Here is a 19,577-nt window from a genome sequence, read left to right as displayed (position 1 = left end):
ATAAGGTCATTGGTACTGTCTCATAATGAGAGTAACTAACTTAGCCAAGCAGGCCGGTTAAGGCTGCAATTGTATGGTGACCATGTATCCTTTACATTGGAATCATATCCTGACAAAAAAATGCTTATGAAGTGCACGAGGCACAAAAGCTTATATCAAACCCTTTTCAGATCATTTGAAATAGTTTTCACAAATCAGGGAAATTATTTCACATTTTCCCTTTCTCCACTGCATAACTTGATAGTTTCTGTATTTCTTGTACTTCTTTCAGAGACATTATGTATCTTGGGGTTGTATTAGCTTACCAGCTACATTCAAATCACAGAATTTAAAAATTACATAGAGCTATCTTTTCCAGAAAGTCAGTTTCTACTTCTGGCTGGAGAAAGTAAACCAAAAACAAATCTGATGGCTATTGTTTGAAACAAATAGAATATCAGCCATGGGAGGTCAAGGAGGCATTAAATTATTTTATTTCATGGGTGCTTTGGGATGAATTTTGTCCCCTCCCTCTAAAAATTCATATGTTGAAGTTCTACCCTCCAAGACCTCAGAATGTGATAAAAACTGGAGTTAGGGATTTAAAGAGTTAACTAAGTTAAAATCGGGTCATACAAGTATGACCGGTATGGCCATACAGTATGGCTGGTATCCTTATAAGAAGAGGTAAGGAGGGCAGAGACACACACAGAGGGCAAATGATGTGAAGAAGGGGGAGGAGATGGCCATCCACAAGCCAATGAGAGAAGCCTTAGAAGGAAACAGCCCTACACACACCTTGATCCCAAATTTCCAGCCTTCAGAACTATGAGAAAATACATTTCTGTTGCTTAAGCCACCAATATCATGGCACTTGGTTAGAGATGTCTTGGCCAACCCATGTAATAGGCTCCAGTGAACTCGAAAGTAAAATACCCTCTTGGCCCCAACTCATATTGGAACCCCACAATGGTCCTGGGAACTCATACATATGGCCAGCTTCATTATGAGGAGTAACTCAGTGTAGTGACATTGTATTACATGTTCATAATAAGTGAAAATAGGAAAAAAGTAAAAAGATCCCCAGAAGGTTGGAGGTATCAGTTGGTTTGCTGCTGGTGGTCAGGAGGGATTCTTCAGCCTCTGATAGAGTTGTCCACAAAATAGTTACCTCTGATGTCAAGTTGGCCAAGTGCAGGCTGTACCTGCTGACAATGAGTCTAGGGTCCAGACTGTGCTTTCTAGATCATAAAAAGTCCTGCTTGTTGCTTATTTGATAGGGATCATCAGGGTTGAGGTTAGTGCAGGGACTACTTCCGCTAACACTGTGTCACTTTGCCAGCGACAACCACCTAGGTCTGATCAAAACCAGCAGCCAAATCTATTAAGTGACTATTTCTGAAAGCAGAGGAACTTGGAGATATAGTCTTCAATTTAGGTTATTTTAACATAACTAAGAACCAAATACCTATCAGAAATATAGAATGGAAAGGAAAAATTAAGGAACTCTCTACATTTTAGTACAGTTAGTTCTCAACCTGTGTTTCACATTAGAGTTTTCTTACATTTTCCTATGAAAACATACAAAAATTCCATGGCCCAGATATAAACTGGACCAACTAAATGACTATCAGTTTTAAACACTTAAATGTTCCTTAGAAAGTTTCAATTTGAGGCCAAAATTGAGAATTAATGTTATTCATTATGTTATTAATATTATTAAAGTGTTGAAGCCATCGATGCAATTGCCACATAGGTGCATTAAGTATGCATGCACATGCAAGTACACACGTAGGCATCCATGCATGCTGTTCTTATTTCCTACTGGAGAGCGAAGCTACCTCTTAAAAGGAGTGGGAATGTTTTCAGGCGGAGAAATGGTGGGTCTGGGCCAGCGCCATGGCTCAGTAGGCTAATCCTCCGCCTTGTGGCGCCGGCACACCGGGTTCTAGTCCCGGTTGGGGTGCCGGATTCTGTCCCGGTCGCTCCTCTTCCAGGCCAGCTCTCTGCTGTGGCCCGGGAGTGCAGTAGAGGATGGCCCAGGTGCTTGGGCCCTGCACCCCATGGGAGACCAGGAGAAGCACCTGCCTTCGGATCAGCACGGTGCACCGGCCACAGCGCGCCGGCTGTGGCAGCCATTGGAGGGTGAACCAATGGCAAAAAGGAAGACCTTTCTCTCTGTCTCTCTCTCTCAGTGTCCACTCTGCCTGTCAAAAAAAAAAAAAAAAAAAGAAAAAAAAGAAAAAAAAAAGAAATGGTGGGTCTGGTGAAGTACAGAATACATAGGAAACAGCAGTGGACATGAACAGGAAAGACCACTCAGGATATTTGATAAATACATGCAATTGTGTCTTTCTTTTCACTGGACCAATAGATACTTCGCCTTTCTATGTTTTTCCATCTTGTAAAATTAATGAAGGTTAAAATTTTGTTTCAGGCTTTCAACGGTAGGAAAATATTTCAAGTGGGTAGAAATTCTGTAATTTTCATACATACTAATGAATTATAGTCTATAATTAATTGAAATGGGATTTTTCTTAATGAGCACTATGTTTCAGACTATTGGTTATGCATTTTATAGGTCATGAAAATGCAACTTTCCCTTTGTGCATAATTAAAATTTTCTTTAAACTAACCGATCTTTCTCCTTCCAACAGTGGCTGGTTTTGCAAGAGCTGTTTTGGCACCAGACACACTGCTCAAAGAAAAATCTATCAGTAGTTGAGCCAGAAAGATGTGTAAGATAGATTTTCCACTGTTGTTTATTTATTTATTTATTTGAGAGGAATGCTGGGAAAAAGAGAGAGACCATTCACTGATTCACTTCCTGAATGTTGAACTGAGCCCAAGCAGGTAGCCATGAACGTAATCCAGGTCTCATTCATGGGTGGCAGGATTCCGATGACTTAGCTATCACTGTGGCCCCCTAGAGTCTGCAATGACAGGAAGCTAAGAAATCAGGAGCAGAGCTGGGACTCGAGCCCACATACTCCACTGAAGGACACTGGCTTCTTACTGTTAGGACAAATGTCCACTCCAGTGAGATTGATTAATGGACACACAATATTTTTCAGTGTAGACAAAATGTAATAAGTGACATATGTGAGATATATATATATATATATATATATATATATAGCTTTAGTATTTTTTGTCAAATAACCCTGGATATAGATATTATAAGTTTCTCTTTGTGATTCCCTTAAGTTAGCTCATTTTCTTCTGACTAATGGAAAAGCAAATGCTAATACAATAGAAGCCATTTATCATTATTTTGCTTCTACTCATAAGTGTCGCTTTAGATGATTTTCAGACATTGTCTCATGAAGTCCCATATGTCTTTGCAAGTCAATATTATTATAAAGGAAACTGGGAGAAACTAGTTGATTTATTTATCAAGGAGTATTTGTCCAATAAATGACAGCGCCAAGACTGATTCTCAACTCATGACCTCTTTTGCACTCTGCTAACTTCTCACTGGAATCACGTGTGGTTATGAAGCTCTGTGGGTATTATTTTCCTTTGGAATCAGAGACGATGACCTCTGTAAAGCCCAATAGTGACATATTCTGCAACATTATTTTTAAGACTGTTCTGGAAGACACACCACAGAATAGAAGTCTTAGGAGGACAGAAAGCTGGCCCGTTTTGTTCTCCATTGTATCCCTTGGGTCTCTGAATAGCAGTAGCAAACAGTAGATACTAAAAAAAATTTACATAGTACATAAATCTAAATTGGAAAAGGTTTTGTACACGAAATATACTCAAGACTGATGGACAGAGCAGCAAAGAAGTCTTAATTGAACTTGTCTCCAATTGACAAAATTGTAAATTATTTTCTTCTTTTTTTAAAGATTTATTTATTTATTTGAAAGACAGAGTTACAGAGAGAGATAAAGAATGAGATCTACCACCCACTGGTTCACTCCCCAAATGTCTGCAATGGCTGAGCTGGGTCGATCCCAAGCCAATAGCCAGTAGTTTCCTCTGGATCTCCCATGTAGATGCAGAGGCCCAAGCACTTGGGATATCCTCTGCTGCTTTCCCAGGCACATTAACAGGAAGACAGATTAGAAGTGGAGCAGCTGGGACTTGAACTGGTGCCCATATGGGATGCTGGTGCTGCAGGCAGTGGCTTCACCGGTTATATCATGGTGCTGAACCTAGTTGTTTGCTTCTTGCAGGAAAGAATAAGTTATCAATGCAGACTTTTATTTCAGTCTGGGAAGAATATATAGAGGTAGGAAACTCATTAATTTTGAACTGGGCACAGAGAGAGGAGCTCTTCATTTCATTTAAGTCTTAAAGCAGCTTCACATGTAAATTTTCTCTGTCCTCCTCTGCACAAGAGAAACAAGGGCTCAGCGAGGTTAAGTAACTAGCTGGAGGTTACGACACCCCTAAGCAGTGAAACAAGATTCAAATTAAAAGTCGGGCTGATGTGAAAGACTGCCTGTCCGATCGCCCTGTGCTGCCTCTTTGTATTGTAAACAGGACACCCTGGCTATATTGAATAACTCTTCCATCTAAAGTCATTGGAGAAGTCCCCTGGGGACCTTGGCTGTGATCTCATCTAACCCTCGGGTAACAAGTGGGGACAGAGACCATCAGCAACACGCTCCTGTCCATCATGCTGTGGAATCAATCAGTGCCAGGTTTTGTTCTCTTTGGATACTATTTTTCTGCCTTCATTCAAACATGACAATTATAGGAAAGGGCCTTTACATAGTTGTCAGTCTTTCCTAAAGAAATCCCATAAGGTATTGTGACCTTGAGAAACACCGGTAACTGTTGAGATAGAACCACTCCACATAATCTAGTCATTGGTGCATAGCTGGATTTCCTTCTCACCACACGTGGTCCAGCTGTTTTGTTTGTGTGTCCCGTGTTTGTTTTTGAGAACTCTTATGCTTGTTTTCTGACCTCTTTTGTTTTGAGAAATGGTAGTGGATTAACATACAAGCTGCTTTATTTTCAGTGTAGAAAACACTGTCTTTGAATTTTAAGACAGAATGTAAAAATGTTGGTGAAGCTATTTCCTATGCAGCATTAAACTGAGGGAAAACTGGGGAATATCTTTGTGACTTAAATGCTAATAATAAGGCTAAAGTACAAAAGTTTTATTTAGGAGATAGTGAGAGGTTTGATATCTAAATTTGCCATCTCAATGCTAAGAAATTACTAAATACTCCACTTTAGTTCAGAATTGCCTTACCGTTTCTCACAGTTTTGCTGATCAACATTGCCTCTGTGCAAACTCTGCACTCTAGCCTCAGTGCACAAGTTCAACAGTACTGGCTATTAAGGAAGACAAGTTCAATGACACTGGAAACCAAGTGAAGACTTACTAGACGATTCTCTTGCATGGGAACCCCACCTCATCTCAGTAGAGATTCCTGTGATCTACTTCTGTATTAGAAGAGATTATTGACATGCATATACAGACAGGAGACCTGAAAGATGCCTATTTGGAGTGTAGCTTTCCTGGGGAAGCAGGCAGGATTGCTCTGGGGAAGGGTCCTTGCCTGAACAGAATTTGCTTAATTATCACCAGACTATAGTGAGGATAAAACAGTGACCAATTGCTTTGGATATTGAAATTGTAGTATCTTAAGAAAAGAGATTAAGAATTTTAATTTATTGAATTTATTAAGCATCCATCATGGTGTCAGGGTACAGCACAATCTACCCTAGCTAGCTAAGCAGAAAGCTGCTATGGCAGGGTGGGACTAAAGGATCCCCAGGAGGGCCAGAGATCTGGCTTGGATGCTGCAAGGCTAGCGGTAATGCAGCCAAAGGCAACAGATCCAGGAGAAACATCTAATCACACCATATGTGACCCATCTAGGGTAAACCTTTTGCTGAAACTATCCGTGCCCAGCAACTACACTGGTAAGAACTGGACACTGGAAACCATGCCATAGCTCTCCCCTCAAGACAGACACTTCTATCAGCTTTCTCGTTGGAATGTCCCATCTCCCCAGATTTGGCCCCTCCCTCTAGCTGGCCACTTTTACCTCCATATCTCATTTAAATGTGCCTGCTTGATAGAAACCAGGTAACTTAGAAAATCCTACTGCAAGCAATGTGCCTTTGACTTTTCAGCTTATAGCATGAGAAGAGAAGCCAAAGGGTTTTAGATTGGTATTGAGCTCATCTGTCACAGTGAGGCAAGGAAATCGGAATGTGTAGGAGGCTATCATTACACTTACCACTCTTCTCCCCGTGGGTTACATGAGGGATTGCTGCAATTCTATGGAAAAAACGTTGCCAAGAGCAATCCTATAATGGGACAGTTGAGCACCCATTAGAAAGAGAGTTCGATGTCTCCTTTTTGGAGCCACCAGCATTTTATTTTCTGCAGGAATAACTGACCATGAACAGTGATGAAAGCTGAAAATGAAGGCCAGTCCACGCTGACAGTTTTGTAGATTTCGTAGTCGAGAACTCTTTAGAAGGTAAAAAACTGTTTTCCAAGCCACAGGTGTTTCTCAGTGGTCCCCTAGAGGATGCACTCACTGTGGAATTAGAAGATGGAGACTCCATCCAGGAGGGAGCCAACCGGTGGGGTGCCATAACCCTAAGCCAGTCCCATCTATTTGAGCAGGTGCAGCCCTGTGGAATAGATTTTGAGTAGTTGTGAGATGAGTGTCGGGCAAGGCTGAGGCTTGACTTGAGGCTTATGGGGGAGGCTCCTGGATGATTTGAGAAACCCTCAAGGGCTGTAGGTCCTATGGTTCAATGGTCATCTCAGAACATTTTAAGATCTTGTTTTATTGTTCCCATAGAATTATTTACTCATTGTCTTTTACCCAAATTACCTAAATAATATTGAAAAAACAGTCATACCAGAGTCTGAGTTTATAGGGCAGATGGGTATTTGCAAACGGTTTCTGGAATGGACAGGGATGGCATCACATGGATGGATGTCTGTGTCACTGGCAGTGGAGGGGAAGAGTGTTTGCTCTCGCTATCTGTCTGTACCAATCCACTCTGTTCTGTAACCACATCCTTGTTAAATTTCCCTGTTCTCCCCTGGCCCCTTTTATGTCTTCCCAACTATTGCTAACAGTGTTGCCATCTTGCTGCTCTTTTTCTGGACAGTTGCCCAGCCCTCTCTGAGGTTTGACAACTCATCTTTAAAGATCAAAAGAATGGCAACTGTTTAAGTGTAAGTCTCCACTGTGTGTGCAGGACACAGCTTTAGGCAGCTGATTATTAAGTAGGAAAAGGGGGTCAGCAAAGTGATATTCCCAGCATTCTCAATTCTCCCCACTAAATAGACACTTTTGTTAGTTCATTTCAAGATAAAAGGAGTTCCTCAACCTTTCTTTCCATTTTCTGGCTCTGCCACCTTTTGGGAATGAGCCTGGGATCACAGCACAGACGAGCGTCTCTAGGCTGAGAGACTTGAACAGCCCTGAGAGAAGTGAGGGGGCAGAATCCCACCGCAGGCTGTGCTGGGACCCCTGACAGGGCCTTTGCTTCCTGCCCTTGAATTTGACCAGTGGAGGCAGAATGGGGAGGCCTGTGGGAATCCCGTGTTTCTCACACACTTACCCATTTTGGTCTAATGGTTTTTATTCCTTTTTAATTCTGTTTGATGAAAATGTCTTTCAATGCTTCTGTTGCCTTTTTTTTTTTTTTTTTTTTTTTTTTTTTGGACAGGCAGAGTTAGACAGTGAGAGAGAGAGAGACAGAGAGAAATGTCTTCCTTCCGTTGGTTCACCCCCCAAATGGCCCCTATGGCCAGCGCACTGCGCCTGTCTGAAGCCAGGAGCCAGGTGCTTCCTCCTGGTCTCCCATGCGGGTGTAGGGCCCAAGCACCTGTGCCATCCTCCACTGCACTCCCAGGCCACAGCAGAGAGCTGGACTGGAAGAGGGGCAACCAGGACAAAACCCGGCGCCCCAACCGGGACTAGAACCCAGGGTGCCGGCGCCACAGGCGGAGGATTAGCCTAGTGAGCCACAGCGCCGGCCTCTGTTGCATTTTCTATCCATAGTGTAGTTAAAGGGAGAGGAGCTAACTCTGTCCCTTTTCATACTAGAATGGCATCTTTTTTGTCTTCTATAAATCAGAGTTGACAAAGAATGCCTGATAGCATTGTCATTAAGGTGAAATGAGGCATCATATATAAAAATGCTTTGCAAATGAGGAGCACTTCAAAGACCATCTCTTCTCTTCCATTGTATTTCTGGGGGTGGATGTTGCCCTCAGCGCCTTTTCTGGATTAAAAAAAAAGAATTAGGATGCTGGTAGAGTAGAAACTGTAGTCAGTATTTGTTGAGAGCCTGATGTGGTTTAGTACATTGCCCTCCCATCATTTTGTTTCATATCCATAAACACCTTGTGAGGCAGCTACGGTCACCCCCAATTTTACGTCTGGAAGCCTGAGGCTCAGCTTACTTGCATTAGGGATTCTAAGTAATAAACAGAGAGAGCAGGACTTAACCACAAGCTGCATTATGAGCAGGTACTTTTCAACGGGCTTCCAAGTCTCTTATACAATAGAGTTAATGAGTTTCAGACCCAACTGGACTCCGTGGAACATTCTTCTTCTGCATTGTTCTGTCTGGGCTCTTGTATGATTCTTGCTCTGGACATTACTTTGGTTCCAAACTCCCAAGCAACAGTGTTTCTTCTCCTATTCTTTTTTTAAATATTTATTTATTTATCTGAAAGGCAGAGTTACAGAGAGGCAGAGGCATAGACACAGAGAGAGAGGTCTTCCATCCACTGGTTCACTCCCTAGATGGCCACAATGGCTGGAACTAGGCTGATCCAAAGCCAGGAGCCAGGAGCTTCCTCTGGGTCTCCCACGTGGGTGCAGGGGCCCAAGCACTTGGACCATCTTCCACTGCCTTCCCAGGCCATAGCAGAGAACTGGATCAGAAGTAGAGCAGCTGGGACTCAAACTGGCACCCATATGGGATACCAGCTCTTCAGGCGGCAGCTTTATCCACCACACCACAGCGCCAGCCCCTCTTCTCCTATTCTTCATAATCTTTTGTTAATTCTGTAAAACATAGCTTGTTCACTCAACAAATATTTATTGAATGAATGCATATGATAGAGTTTACACTAGAGATAAATTAATGTTCCTAATGAACTTTTAGTGCAAGAACAGAGGCAAAGGGATTAACCCCAATATACCACACAAAGTAACAAGCATTATGGAGAAGTGTGGGTCTTTTGACATTACATCTAATTCATTCATTTGTTCATAAGTCTATTAATAACCTGCAATGGAGTGCATAGTATGTTATATGCTAGTGATGCTATACAGGTTTCCTTTCCTTTTACTGATATAGTCTAGTGAGGGTATGTAGACAATAAAGGCAAAAAGAAACAAATAGTAATTACAATGATAAGAACATATGGAAATAAGTGATCTTAAAAATTAAGCAGAGGAGTAGGCATTTGGTCTGGTAGTTAACATGAAGATTGGGACACTTGCACATCAGAGCAGAGTGCCTGGCTTCAAGTCTCGGCTCTACTCCTGATTCCAGTTTCCCGTTAATGCACACCTTGGCAGGCAGCAGGTGGCGACTCACAATCTGAATCCTACCCAGCCATGTGAAAGACCCTGATGGAGTACCTGGCTTCTGGATTTGACCATGCTCAGCTCTAGCTGATGTAGGCTTCTGGGGGGTGAGCCAGCAAATAGGAGTGCACTCTTTCTCTCTCTGTCAAATAAAGAAATAAATAAACTGAATAGAGCTAAGTGATAGAGCAACTGATAGGGAATAGGTTGAAGAGAGTAAGCATGTAAGTCTCTTTGAGAAGATAATGGGTGAACTTGGTCTTGAAGACAGAAAAATCGTATCCTTAAGCCCAAAAGAGGTTGTTTTGCTCAAGATCGAGAAAAGGGCCAGGGATTTTATTGACCAGGTTTCCCTTTCCATGCATCTAACGACTGCCTTGTTCAAGAGGGGTCCCTCCTCTGAGAAGGCATTCATCGCGTCGTCCTGAGTGCTTCTTTGTCCCTCTTCGTGCAGACTCACATAGTAGTCACCTTGGTGGATCACTACATCGCATAGTCCCTAGTCCGTGAGAGAACTCCGTGAAGTGTATTGACTTGAGTGAAGACATGTTGTCTCCAAGTGAGCTGTCCTGCTCTGAGTCACAAGGACACATCACTCATGCATTGGCTTCAAATGCGTGCAGAGAAATGACTGGAAGAAGGTTCTCCTGGTGTTTTACTCTGATCCTTGTTAAAGAATCTTTGCTCCTAATTGCCACAGCAGATATGAGGACTACGAACTATAAATGTTTGCAAGGTTTACTTCACACTGTGTGTCTGCGTTCATCTCCCTTGGTAAATTCCACGCTTGGAGGCTCATTAGCTGTGCACACAGAAAACAGCTATACAATAATTAGTATTAAGAAGTCTGCATAATAGAACAACGTTCACGCTAATTAGCTACTGGGTTGAGGAACCTGGTTTCTCTCCACTGAGCTTTTGCATTTCTTCCTTCTAACGTTTGGATTGGGAATTTCTACTTGTGTTCTAAGTTGCAGTGATTGTAATTGATTGACATAAAAAAGTGATTCTTAGAGAGTATTGTGATATGACAGGATTATCCTAAATCCATAGCCAATCCTGCCTCACTTAATCTTCACAGCACCCCAGAGAGAAGTTTAATTCACATTTCGTAATCTAAGACACTAAGTCTGAAGCTTGCACATTCTAGAGAATGGTCAGATGTGAACCTGAAGTCAGGACAGTGTGTTTCCAGAATTCATATCTGTTATTCCCTTGTTTTTCAAACCACGTGTTCCTTGAGGGGTCTCTGAATAATATAAAAGAAATCAATGATTTGCTTTTTGTTTCAATGATAGCTAATCCTAAACCAATCGTGTAAGCATATTTAGGACCATTTATTGAATCCTATCAAGAAATTTCTGTCCTGAGTTTGTATAATAACTGCATCAAAGCCAAATGGCAACTTTTAGAGCTGTTAAAGGGTCTACATTATGGAGCATACGAGACAGCTGGGCAAGACTGCCGGGCCACCCAGTGACCTCTCAGGGTGGAACCGAGGGTGAGCTCATGGTTGCCTTCTGCTGCTGGGAGAGTTAGTGACTCTGCTCTGCTGTCTTGGTAACAGCTCTGCGGTGCAGTGGGGATGCATCACATGTACCCAGCAGCTTCGCTGAGCTTTTGTGATGATGCAAAGCTTCCAGGAGCCAACAGGGAAATCAAAACAGGCTGGCTGTTGCTCAGCACACAGAGGCAGTAACAAGAAAAAAAAGTAATTTATTTTTTTTCTTGAAGAGTAAGCAATATTTGTAGACGAGCTCATCCATAATCCAAAGGGTAAGGAGTTGGTGAAAAGGTTCCTGGTGTCCCACGTAGGAGGCAAGGCCTGGGCCTATTTACCCCAGGCTAGGACATTGACAGCGTGAATTTGTGCAAGGCTTTTGACCATTATTTTCATTCTGCAGAAAATAGAAAATAAACATTATTCTTTAGATGGCCACCAGACATGAGAACAGGGAGTTCAGCTGCCATGAAGGCTGCTGTGTGAGAAATATGAGGGGAGGAGAGTTCTCAGGTCTGGCTTTTGCTACTGCTGTAGACAGAGCCCTGAGTAGAAGGGTGGAGAAGAACCATGGGGTGGAGAAATGCAACTCATCTGCTAAGAACTGGTCATCAACGCCCCGTATGAACAGAAAGTAGCCATAAATAAACTGGTGCCCCGTTTCCCTGTCTCTACTCACAGTCCCGGATGGACTGGAGCAAGGACAGAGCCTCTGCATTCTTAGGCTGGCTTGGTCCCAGGCCCAGTATCCTCTCCACTCCACCCTCAGCAGCAATAAGGCGGCCCATAGAGCTTGAAAAGCTAGCCCAGCGCCACCCCCACTCGTGGTCCTTACCTGGCTTACGCTATATAAACCCAGCCCATAACTAAATTCTTGCTCTCTGCCATGTGTTCGTTCTGTGTACACGGCGGCAGTGAGCCATCTCTGTGAATTTATTATTTTCCCTTGAATAAATTCACTTTGGCTGTGGAAAAAAAATAATTAATGCCATTCATTTCTGTGAAACCACTGATGAGCAGAAAGTCCTATGTGACTAGGTCCCGAAGTCATATATTTACAAAAAACGTATATAAAATCAGAATTTAAAAATTCTGAGACAAATTTTAAAATGACGATAAATGAGCATACATTTCTGCACCTCAACAGCTAATGAGGGTTCTCTGAAGGACTTACAGAATGAACTAAGTATAGCGGTGGAATCCACAGATCAGTTTGCTGGGGCTGTTGTTACAAACCACCACTGCCTGCTTCCTTAAACAGGAGTATCCTAATGCTCTGTTTTCCTTACTAATGCACTCCCTAGGCTGGCTAACTGCGTACAGGTTAGAGGTTTATCTAGTGCATGGTCTTGGAGGCTGGAGGGCTAGAGAACATGGCAACATGTGGGGCAACAGCCCCACTTGGCTGTGACACCTCACTGCAGGTGGCAAGACAGGAGTGCGTGCATGAGTGAGTGATGGCACTGCTACACAGGAGCCAATAAACTCTTGGAACAACTTGCTTCTTCCAAAAACACCATCATCCCATCTGAGGGCAGCCCCCAGGGGAGCTGAGACCACCCACGAGGCCTCTGCAAGGTCCACTCCTTGCACACTGGTGACCACACAAGAACCTGCGCAGGGCAGCCTGAGACCCACCCAAACAGGAGTAGATGTGCTTCCTGGGTCTAGAGGCTGGACGACTGAGGCCATGGTGGCAGCAGGTGGTTATCTCCTGAGCACTCTCTCCCGGGTTTGGCCATGAACCGGCCTTCTTCTCCTTGCATCCTCACCAAGTGCACTGGTCGAGAATTTCCTATTATGAAAACTCCAGTCCTACCTGATTGGGGGCCACCCTAATGACCTCAACTTCATAATATTACTGATGTGAAGACTCCATCTCCAAACATGTTCACGCCCCGAGGTATGGGATTCAGGGTTTCAGTGTGAATTTTTCCAGGGGAAACAATTCAACCTGTAACCACTGACTCTATTTGTCAGTATCTCTGCCACTTTTTGAGCCCAAAATAAAACATCCATTTAAGAGCAAACAAGAAATCATTTATGGTGCTGTACTTCCTAAAATTTTGTGTATTCTATAATTTAATATTTCCCCCTTTCTTCATAAACATAACTAGGTTTCCCAGTACCATTGGTCATATTATGTTAAAGCAAGCATCAGTTAATAGAAAATAAGGATGTGCTAAGTGGGAACTACTTATTTTTGTTTATAATAGTGCTTTTTATATCTGAGAGAGGTTCCAATCTGATGAATATTTTATAATAAGGCAAATTTTGTACCTGTGCCTTTGTTCTTAACGAAATAATCCCTAAAATATTTAAATGTCAGAGATAATTGTTCTTCTTTGCTGTTTCTGGGTGGAAAAAGTCAGTGAATCTGTGCACATAGAGGAGGTGACTGTCAAAGCAGTTCTCAAGATTGGCCTACAGTGGGAGGAAGGGGAAGCAGCTTTTGCTAATCAGAAGATATTCAAATGTGCATGCACACGTGTGTGTGTGTGTGTGCACATGTATGTATGTGTGTGTGTGTAGGAATAGGGGTAGCTAATATAGAAGGATGACATAGAGGTGTTGAGCTAAAGATTGAGGCTGACTTGGCGCTTTTCTACCTGGTGTCCATACCCCAAGAGCTCAGATCAGAGGGTGACCCCAACACCCTTGCATGCCTGGACCCTACACCTGATTCAACCTCAGAGAGCAAGTACACCTTGAAGAGTTGCAGATGCCGACACATGCCCTAAGTGCTTCCCCTCAGGAATGGGAATCGGAGAAACAGTAGGGCTGAGAGACTGGAGAGGTTGCAGAGAGCAGGCTTTGAGTGAAAGAAAGGAGAGGGATTATTCCACTTCTGTTCCATAATTGCTTTGAAGATTGCTGACATGTTGATGGACATTCATTAATTTTGCTCTGTGCGTTTGATGAAATAATTTCCTCGTCTCCTCCTCCAAACGTGCAATTAAATCTCCATCATTCAGCAGCCCGTTCACAGCTGAAGGTTCTATCAGAGGAGGTGGTGTTAAGTGCTGAGTCACTCCCTAACCTGCAGAAGGTCTTGAGAGGGATAGGAGGTATAGCTATGAAATAAAGATTTGGTGACATTTGATGCGTGAAAACGAAGGTGGACAGGGAGGAAAAGAAGAGAAAAGAGAGGGGAGTATCAGCACGAAGGCAGCACGGAGGGGCAGTCCTGCGTGTGCAGGTCTGCGGGTATGCACGTCCAGATCCCATACTCACAAAGCTCTAAAAGTAAAAGTGAAATCCGTAAAAAAGGAAATAAAGCAAGTGGTACTACAAAGTAAGAAACCAAAGAAAAAATAAAAATGTTATTATACAAACACTGGACTGAGCCATACTTGTGTATTCGTTAAACAATTTTTTAAAAGATTTTATTTATTTATTTGAAAGGCAGAGTTAGTGTGTGTGTGTGTGTGTGTGTGTGTGTGTGTAAGACAGAGAGAGAGCGAGATAGAGAGATTCTCCATCTGCTGACTCATTCCCCACGTGGCTGTAAGGGCCGGAGCTGGGCTGGTCAGAAGCCAGGAGCCAGCAGCTCCCTCCTGGTATCTTACATGGGTGTTGGGGCCCAAGGACTTGGGCCATCCTCTGCTGTTTTTCCAGGCACATCAGCAGGGAGCTGAGTGGGAAGTGGAGCAGCTGGGACACTAACTGATGCCCATATGGGATGCAGGCCCTGTGGGCAGCAGCTTTACTCACTACACCCCTGTTTAAAAAATTTAATATATTACATTTTCAAGTTTGAAATTGATAAAGATTTCTTTCTGTATCATGCCACTTTTTATACACTACTCCAATTTGAACTGAACTGTTCGGAAACTTAATGAATGGTGCCATGTTAGGAAACCGTGCTAACCACTTCCTGGATTCCAGGTAGATTACCGAATTGAACATCCATAGATAACACGTCTCAGTAGCAACCCTGAGTGTAGCTGGCGTGGGCGAGGGCTTAGGCACAAGTGAGTGACTGGAAGTAGAGGCACAAAGCAGGAAAAGGATCCTGGTGCTACCCAGTCTTCTGTACAGATGTACTTTGTGATCATACTGTGTGACAATGATATGATGCTTTCCATTTAATGAGTTGTTGAGGTTTATTAAGCAAGTATCTAAAAGAGAACCATTGGTGTCTCGGGCATGCCTCCTCTGCCCTGGCTCTCTTAATCTCTGAATCAGCAGTGCTTACTTCTGATTGTTTTTCTTTCCTTAAAATATGAATTTTCCTCCTGGAAGGGGCCAACATCTTATTTCTACTCTAATCAATGCTTCTTCCCATTGCTTTAATGACCAAAAACCACTTATGTCTAAGTCAGTAGCAAACGAAGGCTAATTCACTTTAGTTAAAATCTGGGCACTCCTCAATAATTTCATTTCTTAAGTTCCTTCTTAGTTGTATTTTTTTTTCTGTTTATTTTTCTTTGTTGGTATATGTAGAAGGCCACCTGAAAGAAAAAAAAAAAGTGATGACAACAAGAACTCTTGCTAAGAAGAGGGGATAATGTATTCCAGAATTTTCAACTCTTCTAGTTCTTTGAAAAACATCTCCTTTCAAGATCTTAGAGCAATCTACAAATTGATGTCTTTCTCTCAAGGCCCATTTCCAACCCTATATTCCCAATATTGGTAATAGAAGTAGATGATTACTTGTTCTAATCCCATTCCCAAATGGCTTTTGCATGGATGGAAAAGATAGGATTCAGGATGTTGTATTACTTGCTTCCCAGAGCAGGCTTGATGTGACAGGCACTCATATAAACTGCTGATAAGAATTTGGATTAGTACTCTCTGTCAAGAAATACATTTCCCAGAACATTAGTAAAACTTTTTAAATGGCCTGTTCAGGGGGCAGATATTTGACGTAGCTATTAAGCCATGGATTAGGGTTCCTGTATCACATATCTGAGTGCCTGGGTTTGTATTGCTTCTCCACTCCTGAGTTCAGCTTTCAGCCAGTGTAGACCTTTGGGAAAAACAGATAGTGGCCCAAGTAGTTGGGTCCTACCACCCACGTGGGAGACCTGAATTGAGTTCCTGGCTCCGGCCTGACCCCACCTATTGTGGCATTTGGGGTTTGAACCGGTAAACGGGAGCTCTTTCTCTGCCTCCCTCCCTCCATTTCCATCTCTCTGCCTCTCAAATAAATAAACAAACAAAATTTAAAATGCCACCTTCTTTGATGCAGTAAATTCTCTTCTAACAGCCTATATACTAAAGCAAAATTTAAACACATGAATCATAAGCAAAAGCACCATTACATCATTATTTATAATAACAAAGTTCGTAAGAGTCCAAATATATAAAAGTAAGAAGGTAACAAAAGTGGGGTGTAATGACATGAAGGAATGCTATTTAGTCGTGCTGCAAAGTGTATGTAATAACACAGAAAATTGAGACAATTAAATTTTTAGAATAAATTGTTATATGAGCTGTTAATAGATTCCTATATAAAATCTTGGAAAGAAAACATAAATAGGACCCACTGTGAGAGGTGCTATTTTTATATTGTATTAAGAAATTGTGGGTAATATTAGTATGTATGTCTATGTACACATATATGTTTGTATATATATTTACATGCATGCATATATACAATGTATTTCTTTTTTGTCTATATGAGTGTTTTACTTTTTAAGCAAGAAAATAATATTTTTCAGAAGAATGAAATAATTCAGAGGGGAAGAAAATCTTTTCCTTCAGGGTAAATCTGTAAAAGACAGATTTTTCTCCCTTTGGATGCTGTATCTTTTACATCCATGCATTTAGAATGAAGTTGTGAATTAGCAGCAAGAGAAAGAGTTCCTGGAACCCTAAGACTGGCTGCTGTGTAGTCGTGGTCTTCCTTATCAGTATGAACAAATGCTTTGGAATACTTGACAAGTTTGGAAGACTCTCTCATTGAGCATTATTCATGGATGTAAAGTCTTCCTTCTTTGTACTTTATTTTGCTGAAGATTCCTCATTTTTCCATTTGGTTTGAGCCCGTAGTATACATAAGGTCTACAGTGTGTCAGTGTAATGCTGGGATGTTTCATTAGCTATGTTAGACAAATTGATTGACATTGTATGGAATATATAGGCAAGTGGTGATTTTTTGAAAGTTGGAGAGTATTAATGAAGGAATAAGAAAGAAAATTCAGGCTCAGATGCAAGAGAGAGGGTATACACTTGGCTTTACTAAGGAGAATTTAGGGAGTAGTCCCATTCCCAAAATGTTCCTTGAACTGGGCAACCTACAATAGATAAATCATATTTTGTAAAATATTTAGAGCAATTTCAGGTATTATGAAATGGAAAAACATGAAATACCCTATTAAATGCCATCTTTCAAACCTGTGCATGAAAAAGGGTCATAGTAGTGAAAACATGAAAACTAATGCCACACACATCCACTGTACTGGTGAGCTAGAGGATTGGACATTTCAGAAGGTTCACCAGTAAGACATGTGAGAAAATAAGACAAGGGAAACCAGAGTTAAGTCTCAGCTGATGTCCTACATTGCTCCCTGAAAATAACATCCTAATGTACAGCTGTTGCTTAAGATGTCAACCAAAGATTGGGAATTACTAAATATTCAGATGCTATTTGTTTAGAAGTTAAGAAGAGTACCTTCTTAGATGTTTCATGTATTTATGACTAAAAGTTCTGTAAATTTCATCATTCACAAGTTGAAAATTATTAAAGCTGTGGGGAGCAACCCGGACTAGACTAAGTTACTGGAATTAAGACTTATTCTATGCATCTGCTCTCCCACAATATGGCGCTGGGAGAGGAGGAAAGAGCTTCTACACAGCTGCCTCCAGTTCAACCAATAAACAGCAGGACCTGCTCCTGATTGGAGGAGAGCAGTGTACTCGGCGTGTGGGTAGCAGAGTTGGGATTGGTGGAAGAGGACTATAAAGGAGGAGAGAGACAACATGCACCAGGAACATCTATTTGAAGGAACACCTGTGCAGCCCCCGAGAGAGCCGGCCGGCGGTGTGCCGCTCCCCCGCGGAAGTGGGGAAAGTGGCTAGGGGGAACCGCCCTTCCACGGAGGTGGAAGGGCCGGTAGCCAACCCGGGAAGAACCAGCAGCAAACCCGGGGAGGGCCGAGCAGACGAAAGAACAGCGCAGGGTCCTGTGTCGTTCCTCCACGAAGACGGGGAGTGACATAATGGTGCCGTGACTCGGATATGAAGCCTAGGCAGGGTTTAGTGTCGTTCCTCCACGAAGAGGGGGAGCGACAAAAGCATTCAAAAATAGAGGGAAATATTAAATCCCTTCAATATACAAACAGAGAAATCTGAAGACTGACATGAACACAATGCATGCACATGCATAGGCAAAAATTTTGCAAGATTTTAGCAATCATTGAGCCAATCACTTGAGCAAAGGAATCTCAGGGCAATTACTCTGATCAGAAATACTGATTATCCTTGTATGTTATGGATTATGGAATCTACTTCAAGAGGTAATAAAGATAGTGAATAACGGAAATTTTTCTGGCTCTGCTTAAGTAGGCATAACATTTCCAGTTACACCATATCATGATTTTTCTCATTGTTTATGGCTCTGTGATCAAAGGATCAGTGCTCTACTCTGTTGGCTCTTGTTTTTATTCCAGTGTTCCTCTGTGGGTTTTCACTTTCAATGACCTGTTCAATTTGTCTTGAAGCTGAAGAAGAATTTTAACTACACAGTGAAATGACCTTTTGCTCTTAGTCTGCTATCACACTCATGATATTTAATCATGTTCTGTTATCAGTGGATTTTATATAACTCATTTAATTTGGATATTAATCCTATAGCTACTGTCACATGCTATGGCACTTTTCATATGTACATTAAAGTGAACAATTGGAGACACAAATACTTTACTTAACTTTCCCCAAGTCTCACAATAGCATAGTGATGCACCCTGGATTTAAAATATGACATCTAGCTCTTCAGCTTGTACTGAATACAATTCTGCCACTATTGCTGACCAAATGGAGAAATTAGTTCAGAAATACTTAACCATATCATTTCACTTGCTAGTCCTGTGATTCTGATCAGTCTAACCTTTGGAGTCAAAGTAGGTGTGTCCTATTCTGTACAGCATTCTCCTGTTAGGAAAACAGAGAGAGCAAAATGATTGAATGGAAAAGGACGGAGTCTCCCGGTTTTACCTTTTTAGTTAAACTCAGTTCGACTCAATCCACTTACTTCCTCCAAGGGTAAGATTCCTGCTAAGCAAAACTCCATACATACATATATCTGATTCCTAATGGTCTTTCTTTTTAAACAGATGGTCAAATATCTAAGCAGAGGGCAGATCTGGAGTGGAAGCACCTTGGAATGGTTTGCTCAGGAAAAAAAAAAAAATACTTCTAAATGGTCCCATGGAAAGGGAATGTGAGAAGTGAGGAGTTGAGCAAAGCTTTGGTTGTTTAACCAAAGGGAAGCAACTAATAAAATAACAGGTGTTTATAGATTTTCATACAGAGTTAAGCCATTGCACCTGCCTATTCTTATAAGCATTCTCTTGGTAAATGCACACACACACACACACACACACCCC

The 19,577-nt window shown here is 42.0% G+C and overlaps 1 protein-coding gene across 2 annotated transcripts in view; it reads left to right on the top strand.

The window, feature by feature from the left end:
* The window catches only part of PTN (pleiotrophin), a 108,627-nt gene that overhangs the window by 88,157 nt on the left and 893 nt on the right, over nucleotides 1–19,577 (top strand). The gene's annotated exons all lie outside the window — the stretch shown is intronic.

This window comes from Oryctolagus cuniculus, chromosome 3, assembly GCF_051225735.1.
Source record: "Oryctolagus cuniculus isolate XC-2025 breed Fujian yellow rabbit chromosome 3, ASM5122573v1, whole genome shotgun sequence".
Taxonomy (NCBI): Eukaryota; Metazoa; Chordata; class Mammalia; order Lagomorpha; family Leporidae; genus Oryctolagus; species Oryctolagus cuniculus.
Note: the sequence above shows the minus strand (reverse complement) of the source record. Positions and strands in the feature narration are given on the sequence as shown.